Source organism: Sus scrofa, chromosome 3, assembly GCF_054392235.1.
Source record: "Sus scrofa isolate SSC_HxYL_T2T_F1_AM1 chromosome 3, Sscrofa_HxYL_maternal_Yorkshire_Landrace_v2.0, whole genome shotgun sequence".
NCBI classification, from domain to species: Eukaryota; Metazoa; Chordata; class Mammalia; order Artiodactyla; family Suidae; genus Sus; species Sus scrofa.
This window is the reverse complement of record NC_139385.1, coordinates 97,287,665-97,309,399: the sequence shown is the minus strand read 5'-3', so window position 1 is coordinate 97,309,399 and position 21,735 is coordinate 97,287,665. Positions and strand designations below refer to the sequence as shown.

General features: G+C 36.9%; 1 protein-coding gene and 1 long non-coding RNA gene across 51 annotated transcripts in view; one reads left to right on the top strand and one right to left on the bottom strand.

Annotated features, from left to right (window-relative positions):
• The window catches only part of CCDC85A (coiled-coil domain containing 85A), a 691,220-nt gene that overhangs the window by 518,435 nt on the left and 151,050 nt on the right, over positions 1 to 21,735 (top strand). The gene's annotated exons all lie outside the window — the stretch shown is intronic.
• On the bottom strand, positions 10,387 to 16,598 carry LOC146404787 (uncharacterized). Its single transcript, XR_014841943.1, has 2 exons — positions 14,476 to 16,598; positions 10,387 to 14,421 (listed from the first exon to the last, which is right to left on the bottom strand). It is a non-coding gene; the product is annotated as an uncharacterized LOC146404787 (long non-coding RNA).

Genomic DNA, 21,735 nt, shown 5'->3' with positions numbered 1-21,735 from the left:
CATTATTTCTTTCTTTTTAATGGCTGAGTAATATTCCATTGTGTATATGTACCACATCTTCTTCATTCACTCCTCTGTCAATGGGCATTTAGGTTGTTTCCATGTCTTGGCTATTATATATAGCGTTGCAATGAACTTTGGAGTACATGTATCTTTTCAAGTCATGGTTTTCTCTGGATAGATGCCCAGGAGTGCAATTGCTGGAGCAAATGGTAATTCTATTTTTAGTTTTCTGAGGAATCTCCATATTGTTTTCCACAGTGGTTGCACCAATTTACATTCCCATCAACAGTGTAATATGGATCCATTTTCTTCACACTCTCTCTAGCGTTTATTGTTTGTAAACTTTTTGATGAGGGCCATTCTGGCTGGTGTAAGGTGCTACCTCAGAGTGGTTTTAATTTGCATTTCTCTAATAATGAGTGATGTTGAACATCTTTTCATGTGTTTTTTGGCCATCTGTATGTCTTCTTTGGACAATTGTCTGTTTAGGTCTTCTGCCGGTTTTTTGATGGGGTTGTTTGTTTTTTTGGTATTGAGCTGCAGAAGGTGTTTATAAATTTTGCAGATTGATCCCCTGTCAGTTGATTCATTTGCAAAGATTTTCTCCCATTCTGTGGGTTGTCTTTTTGTTTTGTTTAGGGTTTCCTTTGCTGTGCAAAAACTTTTAAGTTTAATTAGGTCCCATTTGTTTATTTTTTCTTTTTATTGTCATGACTCTAAGAGGTGGATCTGAGAAGATGTTGCTGTGGTTCATGGCAGAGAGTGTTTGGCCTATGTTTTCCTCTAAGAGTTTTGTAGTATCTGGTCTTATATCTAGGTCTTTAATCCATTTTGAGCTTATTTTTGTGTAGGGTGTTACTAAGTGTTCTAATTTCATTCTTTTATATGTGCCTGTCCAGGTTTTCCTAGCTCCACTTATTGAAGGGGCCTTCTTTTCTCCATTGTATATTCTTGCCTCCTTTGTCATAGATTTATTGACTGTAGGTACATGGGTTTAATTCTGGGCTTTCTATCCTGTTCCACTGATCTGTTTTTCTGTCATTGTGCCAGTCCATATGGTTTCAATGACTGTAGCTTTGTAGTATAATCTCAAGTCAGGGAGCCTGATTCCTCCAGCTCCGTTTTTCTTTCTCAGGATGGCTTTGTCTATTCTGGGTCTTTTGTGCTTCCAAACAAACTTTAAAATATTTTGTTATAGTTCTGTGAAAAATGTCCTTGGTAATTTGATAGGGATTGCACTGAATCTGTAGATTGCCTTGGGTAGTATAGTCATTTTGATAATATTGATTCTTCCAATCCAAGAGCATGTTATATCTTTCCATCTGTTTGTGTCATCTTTGATTTCTTTCATCAGTGTCTTATAGTTTTCAGAGTACATGTCGTTCGTCTCTTTAGGTAGGTTTATTCCTAAGTGTTTTATTCTTTTTAATGTGATGGTAAATGGGATCATTTCCCTCATTTCTCTTTCTGATCTTTAATTGTTAGTATATAGAAATGCAGTTGATTTCTTTGTATCCCATGACTTTGCCTAATTCATTGATGAGCTCTAAGAGTTTTCTGGCAGATTCTTTAGGATTTTCTAGGTGTAGTATCATGTCATCTGTAAATAGTGATAGTTTTACTTCTTTTCCAATTTGAATTCCTTTTATTTCTTTTTCTTCTGATTGTCATGGCTAGGATTTCCAAAACTGTGTTCAATAGTAGTGGTGAAAGGGCACATCCTTGTCTTGTTCTTGATCTGAGGGGGAATTCTTTCAGCTTTTCACCATTGAGAATGATGTTAGCTCTGACTTGTCATATATGGCCTTTATTATGTTGATGTAGGTTCCCTCTATGCCCACTTTCTGAAGGGTTTTTTATCAAAAATGAGTGTTGGATTTTGTCAAAGGCTTTTTCTGCATCTATTGAGAGGATCATATGGTTTTTATTCTTCAGTTTGTTATCACACTGATTGGTTCATGGATATTGAAGAATCCTTGCATCCCTGGGATAAATTCCACTTGATCATGATGTACAATCCTTTTAATGTATTGTTAGATGCGGTTTGCTAGTATTTTTTTGAGGATTTTTGCATCTATGTTCATCAGTGAAATTGGCCTGAAATTTTCTTTTTTTGTGGTATCTTTGTCTGGTTTTGGTATCAATATAGAATGAGTTTGGGAGTATTCCTTCCTCTGCAGTTTTTTGGAACAGTTTCAGAAGGATAGGTGTTAGCTCTTTAAATATTTGATAGAATTTGCCTGTGAAGCCATCTGGTCCTGGCCTTTTGTTGGAAGTTTTTAATTACAGTTTCAATTTCAGTACTTGTGATTGGTCCGCTCATCTTTTCTGTTTTGTTGTGGTTTCATCTTGGAAGATTGTACTTTTCTAAGAATTTGTCCATTTCTTCTAGGTTTTCCATTTTATTGGCATATAGTTGCATGTAGTAGTCTCTTATGATTCTTTGCATTTCTGTGATTTCCATTCTAACTTCTCTTTTTTCATTTCTAACTTTATTGATTTGAGTCCTCTCTTTTTTTCTTGATAAATCTGGCTAAGGGTTTATCAATTTTATTGATCTTTTAAAAGATCCAGTTTTTCGTTCATTGATCTTTTCTATGGTTTTCTTCATTTCTATTTCCTTGATTTCTGCTCTGATCTTTATGATTTCTTTCCTTCTACTAACTTTAGGTCTTGTCTATTCTCTCTCTAGCTACTTTAGATGTAAAGTTAGGTGGTTTATTTTAGCTTTTTCTTGCTTCCTGAGGTAGGCTTTTATTGCCATAAACTTCCCTCTTAGAACTGCTTTTGCTTCATCCCGTAGGTTTTGGAGTGTCATCTTTGTTGTCATTTGCTTTGAGGTATTTTTTTAATTTCCTCTTTGATTTCTTCAGTGATCCATTGGTTGTTTAGTAGCATGTTGTTTAGTCTGTATGTGTTTTTGTTTATTGCATTTTTTTCTTGTTGTTGATTTCCAGTTGTGTAGCGTTGTGATTGTGAAAGATGCTTGATATGTTCAATTTTTGTAAAATGACTGAGGCTTAATTTGTTGCTCAGGATGTGATCAACTTAGAGAATGTTCCATGTGCACTTGAGAAGAACATGTATTCTGCTGCTTTTGGGTGGAATGTCCTATAAATATCTATTAAGTCCATCTGATCTAATGCTTCATTCAGGGCCTGTGTTTTCTTGTTGATTTTATGTCTGGATGATTTGTCTATTGATGTAAGTGGGGTGTTAAATTCCCCCACTATTATTGTGTTATTGTTAATTTCTCCTTTTAAGGTTGTTAGCAGTAGCCTTATATATTGAGGTGATACTATGTTGGGTGCATAAATATTTTTTTTAATAGTTATTTCCCCAATACAGTTTTTTTTTTCTACTGTACAGCCTGGTGACCCATTTACACATACATGTACACATTCTATTTTCTCACACATTATCATGCTCCATCGTAAGTGACTAGACATAGTTCCCAGCACTACACAGCAGGATCTCATTGCTAATCCATTCCAAAGGCATAGTTTGCATCTGTTAACCCCAAGCTCCCAATCCACCCCACTCCCTCCCCCTCCCTCTTGGCAACCACAAGTCTATTCTCCAAGTCCATGATTTTCTTTTCTGTGGAAAGGTTCATTTGTGCCTTATATTAGATTCCAGATATAAGTGATATCATATGGTATTTGTCTTTCTCTTTCTGACTTACTTCACTCAGTATGAGAGTCTCTAGTTCCATCCATGTTGCTGCAAATGGCATTATTTTGTTCTTTTTTATGGCTGAGTAGTATTTCATTCTATATATATAAAACACACACACACACACACACACACACACACCTTCCTAATCTAATCATCTGTCAATGGATATTTGGGTTGTTTCCATGTCTTGGCTATTGTGAATAGTGCTGCAATGAACCTGTGGGTGCATGTGTCTTTTTTAAGGAGAGTTTTGTCTGGATATATGCCCAACAGTGGGATTGTTGGGTCACATGGTAGTTTTATGTATAGATTCCTAAGGTATTTCCATACTGATTTCCTGTTACTGATACTGATCTTATGAATATTTTCTCAGGTCAGTCTCCCAAAGCAACAGAAATAAGAGCAAAAATAAACCAATGGGACCTAATCAAACTGATAAGCCTTTGCACAGCAAAGGAAACCAAAAAGAAAACCAAAAGACAACTTACAGAATGGGAGAAAATAGTTTCAAATGATGCAACTGACAGGGGCTTAATCTCTAGAATATACAAGCAGCTTATACAATTCAACAGCAAAAAAGCCAACAACCTAATTGAAAAATGGGCAAAAGACCTGAATAGACATTTCTCCAAAGAAGATATGCAGATGGCCAACAAGCATATGAAAAAATGCTCAACATCACTGATTATTAGAGAAATGCAAATCAAAATTAGTGAGATACCACCTCACACCAGTCAGAATTGCCATCATTAATAAGTCCACAAATAACAAATGCTGGAGGGGGTGCAGAGCAAAGAGAACCCTCCTGCACTGTTGGTGGGAATGTAAGCAGGTGCATAAATATTTAAATTGTTGAATCTTCTTGGATTTATCCTTTGATCATTATGTAAAGTCCTTCTTTGTCTTTTATAATATTGTTTATTTTAAGGTCTATTTTGTCTGATATGAGTATTGATACTTCGGCTTTCTTTTGATTCCTGTTTGCATGGAATAATTTCTTCCATTCTCTCACTTTCAATTTGTATGTGTCCTTAGAAGTGAAGTGGGTTTCTTGAAGACAGCATATATATGGGTCTTGTTTTTGTATCCATTCAGCTAGTCTCTGTCTTACTGCCATTTTATTAACTGTTTTGGATTTGTTTTTGTAGCTCTTTTTTCTTCCCTTCTTCTCTTGTTCTTTCCTCTTGTGGTTTGATGACTATCTTTAGTGTTGTATTTGAGTTGATTTTTCTTATTTGTGTGTATATCAATTGTAGATTTTTGTATTGCAGTTACCCTGAAGTTTTGATATGGGGGTCTATATATATATACAAGATTGTTTTAAGTTGTTAGTATCTTAACTGCAAGTCCATCTCCAGTGTCCTGCATGTCTACCCTCCTCACAATTTCTTATTTTGGTAGCATATTTGTGCATGGATGATTTCCTACCTTTACTGTATATATGCCTTTACTGGTGATCCTTGTCATTTGTGGTGTTTTTGTTTCTAGTTGTGGCCTTTTCTTTTCTGCCCAGAGAAGTTCCTTTAGTATTTGTTGTAAAGCTGGTTTAGGGTAGGTGAATTCTCTTAGCTTTTGCTTATCTGTAAAGCTTTTTTCTCCTTCAAATCTGAATGAGAGCTTTACTAAGTAAAGTAAACTTGGTTGGAGGTTTTTTCCTTTCTTCACATTAAATGTATCATGCCACTCCCTTCTGGCCTACAGAGTTTCTGCTGAAAAATCTGCCAATAACCTTATCAGGGTTCCCCTGTATGTTATTTGTTTCTTCTCCCTAGCTGCTTTCAATATTTTCTCTTTGCCTTTAATTTTGTTCAGTTTGATTAATATGTCTCTCGGGGTGTTCCTCCCTGGGCTTATTATTTTATAAGGTACTCATTGTGCTTCCTGAATTTGAGTGAGTGGTTCCTTTCTTATGTTAGGGAAGTTTTTGGCTATCATCTCTTCAAACACTTTTTTATGTCCCTTTCTCTCCCTCTTCTCCTTCGACACCTCTGTAATATGGATGTTGGTGTGTTTAACATTGTCCCAGAATTCTCTTAGACTGTCTTCATTTCTTTTCAATCTTTTTTCTCTTTTCTGTTCCACATCAGTGATTTCCACTAGTCTGTCCTCCACCTCGCTTATCTGTTCTTCTGCCTTCTGTATTCTGCTGTTGGCTGCTTGAAATGAATTTTTTATTTCAGTTATTGTATTTTGCATCTCTGCTCACTTAAGTTTTAAATCTTGTATTTCTTTGCTCTGTGTTTGCTGTAAATTATCAATCTTTCCCTCCAGTTTATTTCCAATGTCTTGCATCATCTTCAGCATCAACAATTAAAGCCTTTTTCCTGGAGGCTGATAATCTCCAGATCACCTAGCTGCTTTTCTGGGGCTTTTTCTTGCTCCCTTATCTAAGTTATAGTTCTCTGCCTTTTCATTTTTATAGGTTTTTGGTGTGTTGTCATTTTAGCAGAGAATAGAGTTGTAAACTCTCTTACTTCTGATGTCTGTCCCCCTGTGGCTGAGGTTGGTATGGGGTCTTGCTACAGGCTTCCTGATGGGAGGGACTGGTACCTGCCCACTGGTAGGTGGGGCTGATTCCTATCCCTCTGGTGGGTGGGGCTTTGTCTCTGGGTGAGATTAGAGGTGGCTCTGTGCCTGGAGAGTCTTTAGGCAGCCTGTTTCCTGATGGGTGGGACTGTGATCCCACCTGGATTATTGTTTGGTTTAGGGCTTCTCAGCACTGATGAGTGGGGCCAGATTTTCCCAAAATGGCCACCTATAGAGGAACACATGCTGATGAATATTCTTGAGAGCTTTGCCTGCAATGTTCTTCCCCCACAGCGAGCCACAGTCACCCTCTCTTTTCCCATGAGATCCTTCAAGAACTGAAGTCAGGTCTGACCCAGATTCCTCTGGAGCCTCTGCTTTGCCCTGGGACCCAGTGCACATGAAAGCCTGTGTGTGCCTTTCAAGAATAGGGTCTCCATTTCCCCCAGTTCTGTGGAGCTCCTGTGCACAAGCTCCACTGGCCTACAATACTCTGGTGGCTTTTCTCCCAATGCTAGATCCGCAGGCTTGGAGACCTGACATAGAGCTCAGAACTCTCGCTTCTGTATGTAAATCTCTGTGATACAGTTACTTTCCAGTCTGTAGGCTTCCCACCTGGCAGGTATGCAGTTGCTTATATTGTGTAATCACCCCTCCTGCCTCTTGATGTGGCATCTTCTTTGTCTTCTAGAGGAGGATACCTTTTTGAAAGTTTCTAGTCCATTTGGTTGAAGGTTGTTCAGCAATTGGTTGTAATTTTGTTGTTTTCATGAGAGAAGTTGAGCTCCAGTCCTTCTATTCTGCTGTATTAATCCTGTCTCCTAAGGTACTCCTTAGAGCATTCTGGAGGTCAGAAGTCTGAGATCAAGGTGTCAGCTGGCAGGACGTCTTTCTCCTGAGGACTCTCTCCTTGGCTTGTTCTCATGTAAATTTTTAAATCACTTTGTTGATATTCACAAAATATTTTTTGGGATTTTTGATTGGGATTCCATTGAATCTATAGATCATGTTTAGAAAATTGATGATGTCTTGATAATATTAAGTCTTCTGATCTATGAACATAGAATATCTCTCTGTTTATTGCAAATGGTATTGATTTTTAAGTTTCGAGTTCCAGTTATCCATTTCTGGTATATAAGAAAGGCAATAGACTTCTATGCATTAAGTCGTGTATCCTGTGACCTTGCTATTGCTGTTTTATTAGTTCCAAGAGGTTTTCTTCCTCATCTTCTTTAACATTTTCTACATAGACAATTATGTCATCTGTGAGCAAAGATAGTGTTATTTTTTTCTTTCCAATTTGTGTGTTATTTAGTTCCCTGGTATACTAGCTAGGAAGGACTTCCAGTATGATGTTGAACAGGCATAGTAACATAGGACATTCTCGCCGTACCCTGGATCTTAGGGAGCAAAGGATTTGATATGAAGTTAGCTGTGGGCTTTTTGTAGATGTTTTTTTATCAAGTTAAGGTCGTTCCCCTCTGTTCCTGGTTTAAGAATTTTTGTCAAGAACGGGTGTTGGATTTTGTTAAATGTGTTTTCTATATTGATGCAATGATTATTTTTCTGCTTTAGTATATATTCTTTTTGAACTTGTTCACTTTTTTAATTAAAAAAATTTTTAATGACCTCTTATATATGGAATTTGATCACCTTTTAAAGAAATCAATTTTATGTTTGAAGATGCATCAGTCTTGTGCAGGTAGTTGTGCTTTGTACATTTTTATTGCTATATTTCAGGAGTTACTAAACTCTGACTTGCAGCTGCAGGCCATGTCTAGACAGCTGCCTTTTTTTTTTTTTTGTCTTTTTAGGGCCACACCCATGGCATATGGAGGTTCCCAGGCTAGGGGTGGAATTGGAGCTGTAGTTGACAGCCTAGGCCACAGCCATAGTTGCACCAGATCCAAGCTGTATCTGTGACCTACACCGCAGTTCATGGCAACGCAGGATACTTAACTCACTCAGGGATTGAACCTGAGTCCTCATGGATGCTAGTCAGATTCATTTCTGCTGAGCCACAACGGGAACTCCAGCTGCCTGTTTTTATGACTTGCAAGCTGACAGTGGTTTTAAAATTTTGAAATGATTGAGAAAGATGTTAACAAATATTTTGTGATATTTATATTATAACATGAACGTTTTATTGTCTGTAAATAAAGTTTAGTTGGAGCATGGCAGTTACTTCGTTTGTGTAGAGTCTATGGCTGCTTTTGTGCTTCTGCGGTAGAGCTGAGTAGTTGCAACAGAGATGAGAGGCTCTCAAAGGAGAAAATGTGTACTATCCAGCATTTCACAGGAAAAGTTTGCTGACTCCTGGTGTGTAGTAGCTTACTGCATGAATATTTCACAAAATCTGCATCCATTCTTTTACTGGGCTTACAGATGTTACTGGGTTTTGGCAATTATAAAAAAAAACTGTCACGAAAATGTCTATACATGTGTACTTGTGCATATAAGCATGGGTACCATTGCTGGGTGTGCACTTTGGAGTGGTAGTGCTGAGTCATGGAATGTGTCTCTCTTTAGCTTTACAAGGATGCCCCTTATTCCAGATTGGACATTTCTAGTTAGATTTTCACCAGCAGTGGATGAAACACTATATGCTCAACAGTAATGGCTATTTATATGGCTTAAAATTTATCATTCTGATAGGTGAAACCTAGTATTTCATGTAGGTGTTCATGTTCCTTCCTGACCACCAGTGAGGCCCATTATATTTAGGAGTATTTTCTGCATTATTTCTTTTGTCTTCTTCCAAAACACCAAATATATGTATGTCATTTCTCCACCCCACCCCTCTTTTAAGGTGACTTACTGCATCCTATCTACCTTGTTTTTGATTGTGATTTTAGTTGTATTTATTCTGTTTTCCTGCGTTATGTTTTTCATCTTCTGTAGTGTTTTCACTTCTCTCTTTCATTTTTTAATCTGGACTTCAACATCTTATTTTTTTGAAACTTGTTTCTTTTTTTATGAGCTCTTTTATCTAAAATTCCTCTGCAGACATGAGGAACTATTTGCTTGAAAATTGCCTGTTTCGTTGTTTTTATGTTCTTCATTTTGCTTGTGGGGCAAGGGGAGGATGCACTGGGACAATCCTAAGTTTCAGTTTTTGTTTCAAAAGTCCTCTCATCATATAGGCTATTTTTTTCCTGCCCTTTGGGTATGTCTTCCCGAAGATTTTAGCCTTTAATAGGTGATGTGACTCATGAAAGTATCACCAAAGTGAGAGACTGTACAATCTCCTGGCCTGGCTGCTTTTCCTAAGGCAGTCTCCCTCCTCTAAAGTTAGGTTAGAAGTAACAGAAGTGCAGATGTAAAGAAAATAAATAAAAGGGCTTTGTTTTAGTTGTATCTCCCATGACTTTCTGTGGCTTGTTCAGTATCTTTACTGCCTCCAGATACATTTCCTGTAACCCTCCCAATTCCCTGACCCCCTCTCCCCAGACATAAATCTTTCCATCTGGTTGCTCTACTCAGTGGACAGGGCTCCTCCCCCTGGAGGCCTAGTCCAACTTTAGCTTTTAGGAAAACCTGCTTCCACTGATGTATGAGGAGCTATACATTGTAACATTACCCTCTGTTGTTGGGGTGTGCTTCATAGCTCTCGTTTTTGGAGTTGGCACTGGTGTGTGTGTCCTTGTTCCAAAGAAGTTTCCTCTATATTTAATTTTTTGGTTGGTTTTGAAGGAGGAGAATTCCTTTACTTAGCTTTTTTTTTTTTTTTCCCATGTAAGTCATGACGTATCTTTTTAGTGCTTTAAAATTTATGAATGTTTGGTGTTAGATAAAATGAATGGATAATTAATTTTCACTTTTTTATTCTCATGTGTTGATGCTATGTAAAGAGAGCCAGCATTTGTAATGTGTTTTCTTCCCAAAGGCATAAACATTTAGAATGGAAGAGAAAAAAAATTCTATATGGAATACAAGCAAAATGCTCAAAATAATGATGGTTCTTTCTAAAAGCTTAATGTAATACATCTTAATTATCCAAGGATTGTATGATATTTATTGAACATGAAGATCATGGCAAACGTGAATATACATCTCTGAATGTGATTTGCCAACCTTTTTGGTTAGTCATAATTATCTTTCTTAATTAGGTTTTCCTGATTATTGGTTTCTTAAAATATGTGCATATTTTAAGGATCATAGGGAAGTCAATTTATGGAAGAGCATCATTAAATCTGTTTTACAGATTCTGAGTTGTTCCTGCTGAGTTTTGAGGACATATGGCATCTTGTCTGATATAACATCTTGTGTGAAAAATCTTGCTCGGAAACCAAAACAAAAGCAGCAAAAATGAAGAATAAACTCAACGTAAAATTTTCCTCAGTCAAAGTGCTCTTTAAGTAATTTCAGAAAATATATTGTACATTGTGATTGTGGATACAGTGCTAAATATCTTTGTGAGAAAAAGGAGTTTAAAAGCAAACAGAAGTGGAAACTATAGTCTTAAAATGGCAGTTTAAGCCATTCTAAAGCAAAACTATGCTTTTTAGAGAAGGTAGGTAAGCCACCTGCTTTTTTGAAATTAAAAGCAACTATTATTATTACAATAGCTATAGATGCACGTTGTAGAAAATAGAAAATATAAGAAAATAAACACCATCTTCCTACCACCAGAAATTACCATTGTTAGTACTCTGTACATTTTTTCCATATCCATTCCTGTCTACACAGTTTTTAAACCAAAAAAAAAAAATCATACTCTACATGATAGTTTTTTAATCTGCATTTTTTTCTAGTTAGTGATCACTGGGTTTTCATGTCAATAAATGTACATACTGGGGAGTCCCTGTTTGGCTCAGTGGTAATGAACCCGACCAGTTACCATGAGGTTGCAGGTTCAATTCCTGTCCCCGCTCAGTGGGTTAAAGATCTGGCATTGCCGTGAGGTGTGATGCAGGTCACACACATGGCTTGGATCCTGCATTGCTGTGGCTGTGGTGTAGGTTGGCAGCTGCAGTTCTGATTTGACCCCTAGCCCGCAGACTTCCATATGCCACAGGTGCGGCCCTAAAAAGAAAAAAAATACATATTATGTATTACCCGGTCCACATTTAACAATTGTTCTCAAAATATGCTTTAGAGTTTGCTAGTCTAGTCTGGATTCTACCCCCATTCAGTCTTTGCATCTACTTCTCACATCCCTTTATGTTTCTTTCATCTAGCACAGTCCTCCCCTTTCTTCTGTGTTGCGGGCTTGCTGAAGAAACTGGGTGGGAAGAAACTGGGCAAGCAGTCTTGTTCTTACAAATTTTGAATATTAAATTTTATGAAGTTAGTATTTAACTTTATTTATTTATTTATTTTTGGCCATGCCCAAAGCATGCAGAAGTTCCCAGGCCAGGGACCAAACCCTTGCCACAGCAGTAACCACAGCAGTGATAACACTGGATCCTTAACTCACTGAGTCGCCAGGGAATTCCTGCATTTAACTTCTTTAATCATTAAAAATTTACTTCTTAGGAGGTTTAAGGAGGGCTAGAGGTGGGAGTGGAGGGACAGTAGATGTAAATATATTACAGAACTGAGACAATGCTTTTATCTGCAAGGTGTGCTAATTACTTATTATTTATGTGTTTAGTTTACAAGGTATGATCTCCTAAACAGTGAAGCTCTGATGTCCCCATTTCCTTTTTTTTGTTTTTATTTTATCTATTTTTATGTTTTATTTAAAAAATTTTTTAATGATTTTCATTTTTTTCCATTATAGTGGATTTACAGTGTTCTGTCAATTTTCTACTGTATAGCAGAGTGACCCAGTCACACATATATATGTACATTCTTTTTGTCACATTCTCCATCATGTTCCATCACAATTGACTAGATATAGTTCCCTGTGCTGTACAGCAGGATCTCATTGCTTATCCACTCCAAATGTAATAGTTTGCGTCTATTAACCCCAAGCTCCCAGTCCATCCCACTCCCTCGACCTTGGCAACCACAAGTCTGTTCCCCATTTCTTACTATATTAACTAGCACAACCATGAGTATCAGTATACTAAAAGAGGTTGGTGGCAATGCAGGGGTGCATTTCTTGAATTTTGTGTAGACTGTAGTTTGCCTTCATACTGACTTTATTTATGTGTATGTGTGCCCTCCCACACACACACTTTTTCTGGTCCCTTAGGTCCCCTGCCAAAAGCAATAGTATAGCGTACCTAGAATGTGCCACACTTTGTATTAGATATTAAGGAGGTGACAATGAGTAACATTAAGATGAATAACATAGTGTCTTCCCTCAGGGATCTCTGTAGAATAATTGAGGAGAAAAGATCTACCATTATATGAAGAAATAGCTAAATGTAGTCTTAGAGGATACTCTCAACAGTAAACAAGCTGACATAAAAAATACTCCATGATCTGTATACCTGAAACTAACACAGTATTGCAAATCAACTATAGTTAAAATAGTCATGATCTTGCATTTTAAAATCATGAGGCATCCTTTGCAAATAGTAAGACATACCCATTTCAAGTAGTTTCTGCCTTTGACCACCCCTGGCTCCTCCTACGGTGATAACTGCTCATGGAGTTTCCATAGATCCTGCCTTCTTCGTGCCCTTCCAGTTATCCAGTATTTTTGTACCTTTGCTTCTCTTGTCTAGAATGCCCTCCATCCCATTTGCTATGCATGCTTCACGCCTCACCTTTACCCTCATACCAGGCAGTACACTCCCCCCGTGATCTCAGAGATCTTTGTGTATAACGCCTTTTACCGTAGAAAGTGTCAGCTTAGTATTCTTCCCTTCCACTCAGACAGTATCTTTGTTTGAGCAAAACGTTTTTCTTTTTCTGTTTCATACATTTTGTAAATGTTTTTCTCATGTCCATTATGTTTCAGGCTTAATACTAGACTGTGGAGGTAGAAAAAACTGAGGGTAAGACTTTGTGTCTTTCTTTATGGCATTGAAATATAGTAGGAGTAATAGAAACAATCACAGCAGAGTGTAATAAATAGGCTTATGTGTGGTGATTTATGGAAGCAAGGAGTAGGGAGTGATCAACCCTGTGGGGAAGAGAGAGACCTTTACTGCTGTTAATTCTAAAGATCCCAAAATTCCGAGATTTGCTAGATGGAGACGAAGAAGGCCAGCAGGGTATTGGGAACAGTGTGTATAAAAGCATGGTCTTCTGAGTCAAAACATTCTCAGGGAATTCTGAAATGTTAGTGTTCTTGAAAGACCCTTTCTTGTCATTAGAGACACAAATACTCCCTCCATCATCCCTTTTGATTTCCATTTCTGTTTAAAACTCCATTGCTCCGCTGTTGTATTTTTTCCTTAAAAGGCTGCTAAATCAGATACCTTCCACCTGCTGAATAAATATTTTAGGGATTTTGTTTTTATGAAACCAAGCTTGTAGAATATAAAGACAGAATACTAAACTATTGACGTAACAGAGAATAAAATGTGATTATTTATAGCAGATCGGGAAGCCATCACTAAGCTTTTGAAAACAGCTTACCTTTATTATAATGATTCTGAAGGAAGACAAATGTGATTTCAAAGAATAAACTAGGACCAAAAAAACCACATAGAGGGAGTGGTGCTTTGTTTTCCAGAAACTCTATCATTTAATATTCCTTTCATTGCAGACAGTTTAGCAGGTCAGACATTTCTGAGAAGGCGGCTTGTACTTCGTCATTTTTTCTTAGTAGCTAAGTGGCATTCCACGAGCTCACCCTTCAGCAGTGGCAGTGTGCTTAATGGTAGGATGGACCACAAATGGATTGTCTAAGACTGGCTTTACCTAACAAAATAGAAATAAAAGTTAGTCTCCATTGTAACATTTTCTATCTCCTGGCTACCAAAAATAGCATATAATAATTTTTCCATGTTTCTAGAAGGAAGGAAATATACAGGTGTGGCCAAGAACGTAGAGTCTCTTGATTGGCTCTAATAGAGTGTCTCCATTCCCACCAAAGCCTTCACTGCCCATACCTTCCCTGTCCTCTGACATCTGGGCCATTGGATCAGACTACATCTTTCTCTTTTTGAAACAAATTCCTGTTTTGTGAAAACATTTACATTTAAGATCCTAATTGTCTTGGTGTTTTCTGTGGTTTTTGCTTTTCTGACTTCATTTCCTGGTGCACAAATAACAAGCACTAGCTTATGAATAAGAAATGAACCGTGATCATTTCACAGAAATGTGTTAGATTAGTTTGAGCTTATAGATGGTTACCCAGAAGGCATCGGCCTATGATCATTTCACAGAAATGTGTTAGATTAGTTTGAGCTTATAGATGGTTACCCAGAAGGCATCGGCCTTTTTAAACTATCAGCTTCTAGGCACTTAGGCTGGAGTAGAGGTGTACTTAACTAACTTCCACTTATTTACTTTGCACACTGATTGTTTTCATTTTTGCTGTAAAACATACTGACTGGTGCCCATAGCATTTGCATCTAGAAAGATACTCACTATAGTACCTACTCTGGTGGGAAGGATTCTCCCACTAGTTGAACTGTTGGTTTACCAGGAGTTAGTGGTAGGTATTCCCGAACCTGCTTATTGTCAGTTTCATTTGTTGTTGTAATCTTGAAATTTGGTTAAAATATTGCATAGATTGATGAACTATAACTGCAAAAGGAGAGTTATTTTTCTTTGAAAATTAAGTCAAGTGCTATGGAAAGATTCAATAATGAAAATTGATGTCAAATTAGAGATTGGGCAAGAGAGTGGTAAAATATTTGGAAACAGAATCTTGAAAATTTAGAAAGATTTTGCTAGGTAACAGATTTCTCACTCCATTTCTAAATGTTTAAGTGTGAATTTCTCACTACACTTGAAAGGAGAAAGCAAAACTAGAAAATCTAGGTGATGCATTTTGCGTTGGATTTTGTGAGTGTTACAGTATAGAGCTGAGAAAAAGTCTTTGCCTAAACTTATCCTTTAAAAAATGACTCCCAACTTTTGAAATTAATGGAATAACCCTTATTAGGCCATATCTAAGGCAAAAGACTTGGAAAGTATTTGAAATGCAGGGACCCCCCCCCCCTTTTATGTGCAGTCATGCAAAGAGGAGTGTGCTCTTTTAGAACCACCGGGCTGGAACACTTCTCTTTTATAGAAGAATGACTTTCTGGACCTAAGCAGGGAAGGAGATGTGTAGGCTATCAAAGAGCCCATCAGGGATAATTGAACCATGGAGAGTTAATGTCTTTGTAAATCTGTTTTCTTGGCACATAATATTCAGGGGCATATCAGACACATTTTCCTACCCGTTGATAATAAATGTATCCTAAGTCCCCAATATGAGATGTGACTGAGAGGTAAAGAGACAGATTTAACCAATATACTAGAATTTATACATCCAAATGAGCTTTCTTCTTCAAAATAATGACAGCAGGAGGTTAAAACAATTATTCAAAAGATGCTGTCTCTGCTCAAATCATCTTTGGCACTCATTTGAAATTGCTTTTGAAGACAATTTACATGCTTCATGGGAATGCCAGCTGAATTATTGCAATAGAGTCATACCTCATTTTAAACCACCTTGATTTGCCATCTTGGTTCCTAATAGCTACTTACTTCAGTTTTCCATTGCTAGGATATTAAGAAGAATGCATTTCAGGTCTTAAAAGACAACCAAAAAGGAGTTGCAAAAAAAGCCTTGAGAATGGTGGCATTACTGAAATAAACATAAACCATTTAACAAGGTGAATGTTTTGAAGAGGAGACTGTTAATTTGGGTTATAAATTATTTGTTAAAAAGTCACATTAGTGGATTGCCTATCATGGCGCAGTGGTTAACGAATCCGACTAGGAACCATGAGGTTGCAGGTTCAGTCCCTGGCCTTGCTCAGTGGGTTAAGGATCCGGCGTTGCCGTGAGCTGTGGTGTAGGTCGCAGACGTGGCTCGGATCCCGAGTTGCTGTGACTGTGGTGTAGGCCGGTGGCTACAGCTCCGATTCGACTCCTAGCCTGGGAACCTCCATATGCCATGGGAGCGGCCCAAGAAACAACAAAAAGACAAAAAAAAAAAAAAAAAAAAAAAAAAAAAAAAAAAGTCACATTAGTTGTATTGCTCTAGAGCAGGAATCAGAAAACTTTTTCTGTCAAGGGCCAGAGAGTAAATAGTTTAGACTTTGCAGGTCATAAGTCTCTGTCACAACTATTCAACTCTATACAGAAGCAGTCATAGACAATAAGTAAATGAATGGACATAGTTCTATTCCATTAAAACTTTATTTACAATCACAGGTAGCAGGTTGAATTTGGCCCCTGGGCCATAGTTTGTCATCTGTTCTAACAGAGTCACGAAAAATGAATGACCCTCAGTAGTTCTGAGTCTCATCCACTGAAAATATAAATTGAAACCATTGCTTCCATCTTTGATGCAATAATTAACATTTTAAAGGACAATTACTTATATCAAAAAATGAAAAAAATTGACTGTAAATTGAAATCTGATATTCTTAGCCAGTAGCCTTAGCAGAATTGTAAAGAAGAATTTACCTATGTATCTCATCAGCTAAAAGGGCTCACCAGCACTATCACTGTGTTGCCCCAAAGACTGGCCATACAAATATCAGGAATGGCTATATCATGGATTTACCAAAGATGTGATGAGATGAGTTTTCCATATCCCTAAGTAATCTTCTAGAATCTGCCTCAACTACCTAGCGGTACTTTTTGTTCCTCTCTCTTCCCTTCCCTCTTCTCCTATATCTTGTGACCTATATCATAAAATTCACCCATTTAAAATACAGTTCAATGGATTTTAGTATATTTGATTATACAACCATCACTGCAGAAAACTTTAGAACATTTTAATTTTCCCCAAGAGAATTTGTATTTAAACGCTGTGCCCATTAGTAGTCCATCCCAATCTTTCCCACAACCCCAAAGAAATCACTGATATACTTTATTTCTATGTATTTGCCTATAATAGATTATATATAAATGGAATCAGACAATTAATGTTTTTTGTGTGTGACTGGCTTCATTCATTTAACATAATGTATTCAAGGTTCATGTCTCTTTTAGCATGCATCAGTTTTAGCATGTATCAGATATCATTCCTTTTCATTGCCAAATAATACATCATTGTATGCGTATTCCGCATTTTTTGATCCCTTCATCACTTGATGATCATTTAGGTTTTCTTAGCTTGGCTATTATAAACCTGCTATGGATGTTGATGTAAAACTGTTGTGTGGACATAGGTTTTCATATTCCTTGAATAAATACCTAGGAGTGGAATTCTAGGTTACATGGCACCCACATGATATATATGTTTAATATTTTGAGGAACTGCGAGCTGTTTTTCAGAGGAGTTACACCAATTTATATTCTCACTAACAATGTATGGGGGTTCCAATTCTCTCCATTCTCGCCAGCACTTGTTATTGTCTGTTATGTAAGCTGGATCCATGGTGCATCTGCGACCTACACCACAACTCATGGCAATGCCGGATACTTAACCCACTGAGTGAGGCATCAAACCCATGTCCTCATGGATCCTAATTGGGTTTGTTAACTGCTGAGCCACAATGGGAACTCTTGTTGTTTTTATATTGTAATCATCCAATAGATATGAAGTAGTATCTCAGTTTTGACTTTTATGTCCTTGATTAATAATGATGTTGAGCATCTTTTCCTGTGCTATTGACCGCTTGCATGTTATCTTTGGAGAAATGTCTGTTCAAGTCTTTGACCTATTTTTATCTTGGTTTGTTTTTTTATTATTGAGTTATAATTATTCTTTATATGTTTTAGATATAAATCCCTTATCAGATATACATATATTTATCAGATTTACCCATTTCCCGCCCCCCCCCCCCATTCTGTAGGTGTTCTTTCCCTTGATAGTGTCCTTCAAAGCACAAAAGTTGTTCATTTTGACGAAGGGCAGTTTATTCTTTTTTACATGTGCTTCCAGTGTCATGTCTCAGAAACCACTGCTTAACCTAAGCGCAGCTGTTACAGCTATTTCATTTTTTAGGAATCTTGTAGTTTTAGCTCTTATATTTAGGTCTATGATCCATTTTGTGTTTATTTTTGTGTATGGGGTGAGGTAAGGGGTCCAATTCATGCTTTGCATGTGGATATTCAGTTGTTTCAGCACCGATTGTTGAAAAGACTAATCCCCATTGAATGGATTTGGGTCCTGTGTCTAAAATTATGGCCACAAACCTGTGGGTTTATTTTTAACTCTCAGTTCTCTTTCATTGATCTATGTCTGTCCTTACGTCAGTACCACACTATCTTGGTTACCACAGCTGTGTAGTAAGTTTGAAATCAGGAGATAGGAATCATCCAACTTTTTTCATATTATTTTGGCTATTCTAGGTCCCTGAAATTTCTGTATGCATTTTAGTATCAGTTTGTTGTTTTTTTGTAAAAAGTAAAAAGCACCTAAGATTATGATAGGGATTACATTGAATCAGTTTAGGAAGCTCAACAATATCAAGTCTTCTGATTTGTAAACGATGGCTGTCTTTCCATTTATTTAGATCTTTTAATGTGTTTTAATAATATTTTGGAGTTTTCAGTGTATGGTTCCTACATACCCATTAGAAAATTTAAGTATACGTGTTTTGTTCTTTTGAGGCCTTGTAAATAGAATTGGTTTCTTTTAATTTTATTTTTGATTGATTATTGCTCATGTCTAGCAAGAGTGTTGATTTCTGTGTCCTACAGTCTTGCTGAGTTCATTTATTTGTTTTGATAGTTTAATGGATTCCTTAGAATTTTTATGTATAAGATCATATCATCTGCAAATTAAGCATTAAAAAAAAATCTGTTGGGCTCAGTTAACATCTTCTTTTGTTCATGTTTGTAGTTGTTTCAGACCTTCAACACCATGGTTAAGTTTCCTTCCCAAAAGCTCTACTCTCTGCTCTCAGCAGAACATCTCTTGGGATGACAGCGAAGTAGTGAGCTAAGTAATAATACCATATATGTAGGAAACCTCAAGCAATTTTGTATTATCAGACGTTAACTGCAAGTCAAGGAAAGGCTGAAAAATAAAAAGTCTACCTTTTATAGCTGGTTTGTAAAAAAAAAAAATGTCTAAGGTCAGAATAGTAGAGAACTTTAAAAAAGAAATTATTATTGTTTTTATTAATGGAGAGCTGTTTTTGGTTTTTGTTTTTGGTCATAACCAGACAGAGTGCTTGCTTAGGTTATTTACTGGGAGCAGTGGGCTGGTGAGATTGGGATCATTAAGTTGATCATTGTGTTACCTTGTCTTGTAAATAGGCACCATCCTCTGTCATGAGAGGCTGGTGAAAAGGTAAATTGAGCTTACAAAAGCCATGGGCACCCATGCATATGGAACTCAGCAGGTCTCCTCTAGCTGGAAGAGGGTCAGTCATGTTCACTTGGTTTCTGAAAGATGTGCGGAGTTGGGGCATATGGCCTGGCAAATTAGGCATTGAACAACTCCAGGGAGTGCAATTCACAGACTGTAAAATGCACAATTATGCTCAGTGGTTCTGTGTTGGGATTACATATATTGTCAAAATCGGAAGCCTTTTAGGTTTGCTGGTAGAGAATTCAGAGTTTTGAACATTCTTTTATATTTGTTAACCTTTCTTTGATTCCTAATTCTTGGGTTGACTTCAGCCCACTCCTGCTATTTTTTGGTTATTAATGTGGATGTTTTTTCAGCAAGCATTAAAGGGAATAGATAAATAGGCACCAAATTGAGGTTTTCTCCTTGATGTAGTCAATGTAATTTTAAAAGAAAATTAAGAGTTTTCCTCCTATATATAGAAAAATGTCTAGATACCTGAATTTTGTGTATATGTATGTGTCAGAGATTAAAGTATATTACTTTCTTCTAGAATGATAGTATATTAAAGTGGATGGATTTTTAGAAACTATTTGATCTGACCTCCAGTTCACATGTATCATCCATATCACTATCCATGGTTTATTGGACATTCTGCCCTTGAGGGATTTTAGTTCCTGGGACTTTATTTTGTTTTAAAACCACCTATAGTCAATTTTGGACAAATTAAAAAATTTTTTATTACAGTTGATTTACCGTGTTCCAACAAATGAAACTAGAGACTCTCATACTAAGTGAAGTAAGTCAGAAAGAGAAAGACAAATACCATGTGATATCACTTATATCTGGAATCTAATATACTGCACAAATGAACCTATCTACAGAAAAGAAATAAACTCATGGACATGGAGATCAGACTTTCAATTACCAAGGGGGAGGGGAAGGGAGTGGGATCAACTGGGAGTTTGGGCTTAATAGATGCAAACTGTTGCATTTGGAGTGGATAAGCAATGAGGTCCTGCTGTATAGCACAGGGGACCATAGCTAATCACTTGTGATGTAATATGATGGAAGATAATGTGAAAAAAAGAGTGTACATAAACGTATAATTGGGTTGCTTTGCTGTACAGTAGAGATTTTGAACCAATTTTGTGTCAAAAAAGCTTTTTGTTTGTAAAACTGAAATCTGACCCTTGCTACCCTCCACCCAGTGTTTTCTCTTTGGTTACAGTCTTGTCTCAAGTCTTTATGGAGTAAATCTCATACTTTTTCTATGGAAAAATCTTTCTGTTATATAAATGTTTGTCACATCTCCACCTGTATCTTCTCTCCTGGTCAAACAACCCGGAGAGTATTCCTAATATATTTTCCAGATAGTCCATTTTCCTGATTGGCAAACTAGAATGTATCGAGAGGAACTCAGTCTCCTCTTATAATCACAAAGAACTGAATACCATTTTCCAGGTGTGATATTACTGCACAGTACAATGAAATTGTCACCTCTCAAATCAGGGCACATGCAATGAACTGAGGTTAAGAATTCTAGGCTTTAGAGTCAAACAGACTTGAATTATAATGGCAAGCCTACCACTAACTAGCTCTGTGGGAAAGTTAATTTCCTCATCCACAAGATAAGGATGATAAGCACAGGAAGCCCTTCTATACTGTGGATTTCATGAAGGCAGGAACTGCACTCTTTTTGCTTTGTTCACCATTGGTTACCCAGTTCAGTTACTATCAGTTAACCACATTCAAGCACTAAAAGGTGCAAAAACTAACAGAAAACCATTCAGTGACTGAAAACACATAATTATAGCTAATCTAGTAGCAGTGCATTGCAACTTTTTTACATGGCTGCAGCAATTTGAGTATCTGCACAGAATCCCCCTTTATTATTAGCTCTGTACACTGCATTTTCTGAAATTGAAGAATTCGTGGCTGCTTGTTTCCAGTGTAAAAATCAAATGATTTGATATGAGTCCAAGTTCATTTATTTATCTTTTCTTTCATTTATTTTTAAAATATGTCATTCTGTAATCAAAATTTCTAATTTTTATACCCTTTCTATACAACTGAGGATGTTAATCAAGGTCTCAGATTGTATCATAGCAAAAGTGTGTTGCTTGGCAACAGAAGGGACGATATAATGTTTTCAGATTTTAAAAATAGTTCAGAGTTTTATTATTCATTTTTGTATTAAAGTGATTTCATTATTTGGGGGAGATAGATTGGAGGGAGAAGAAAACATAGCATGGCAGCAATATCTCTCACAT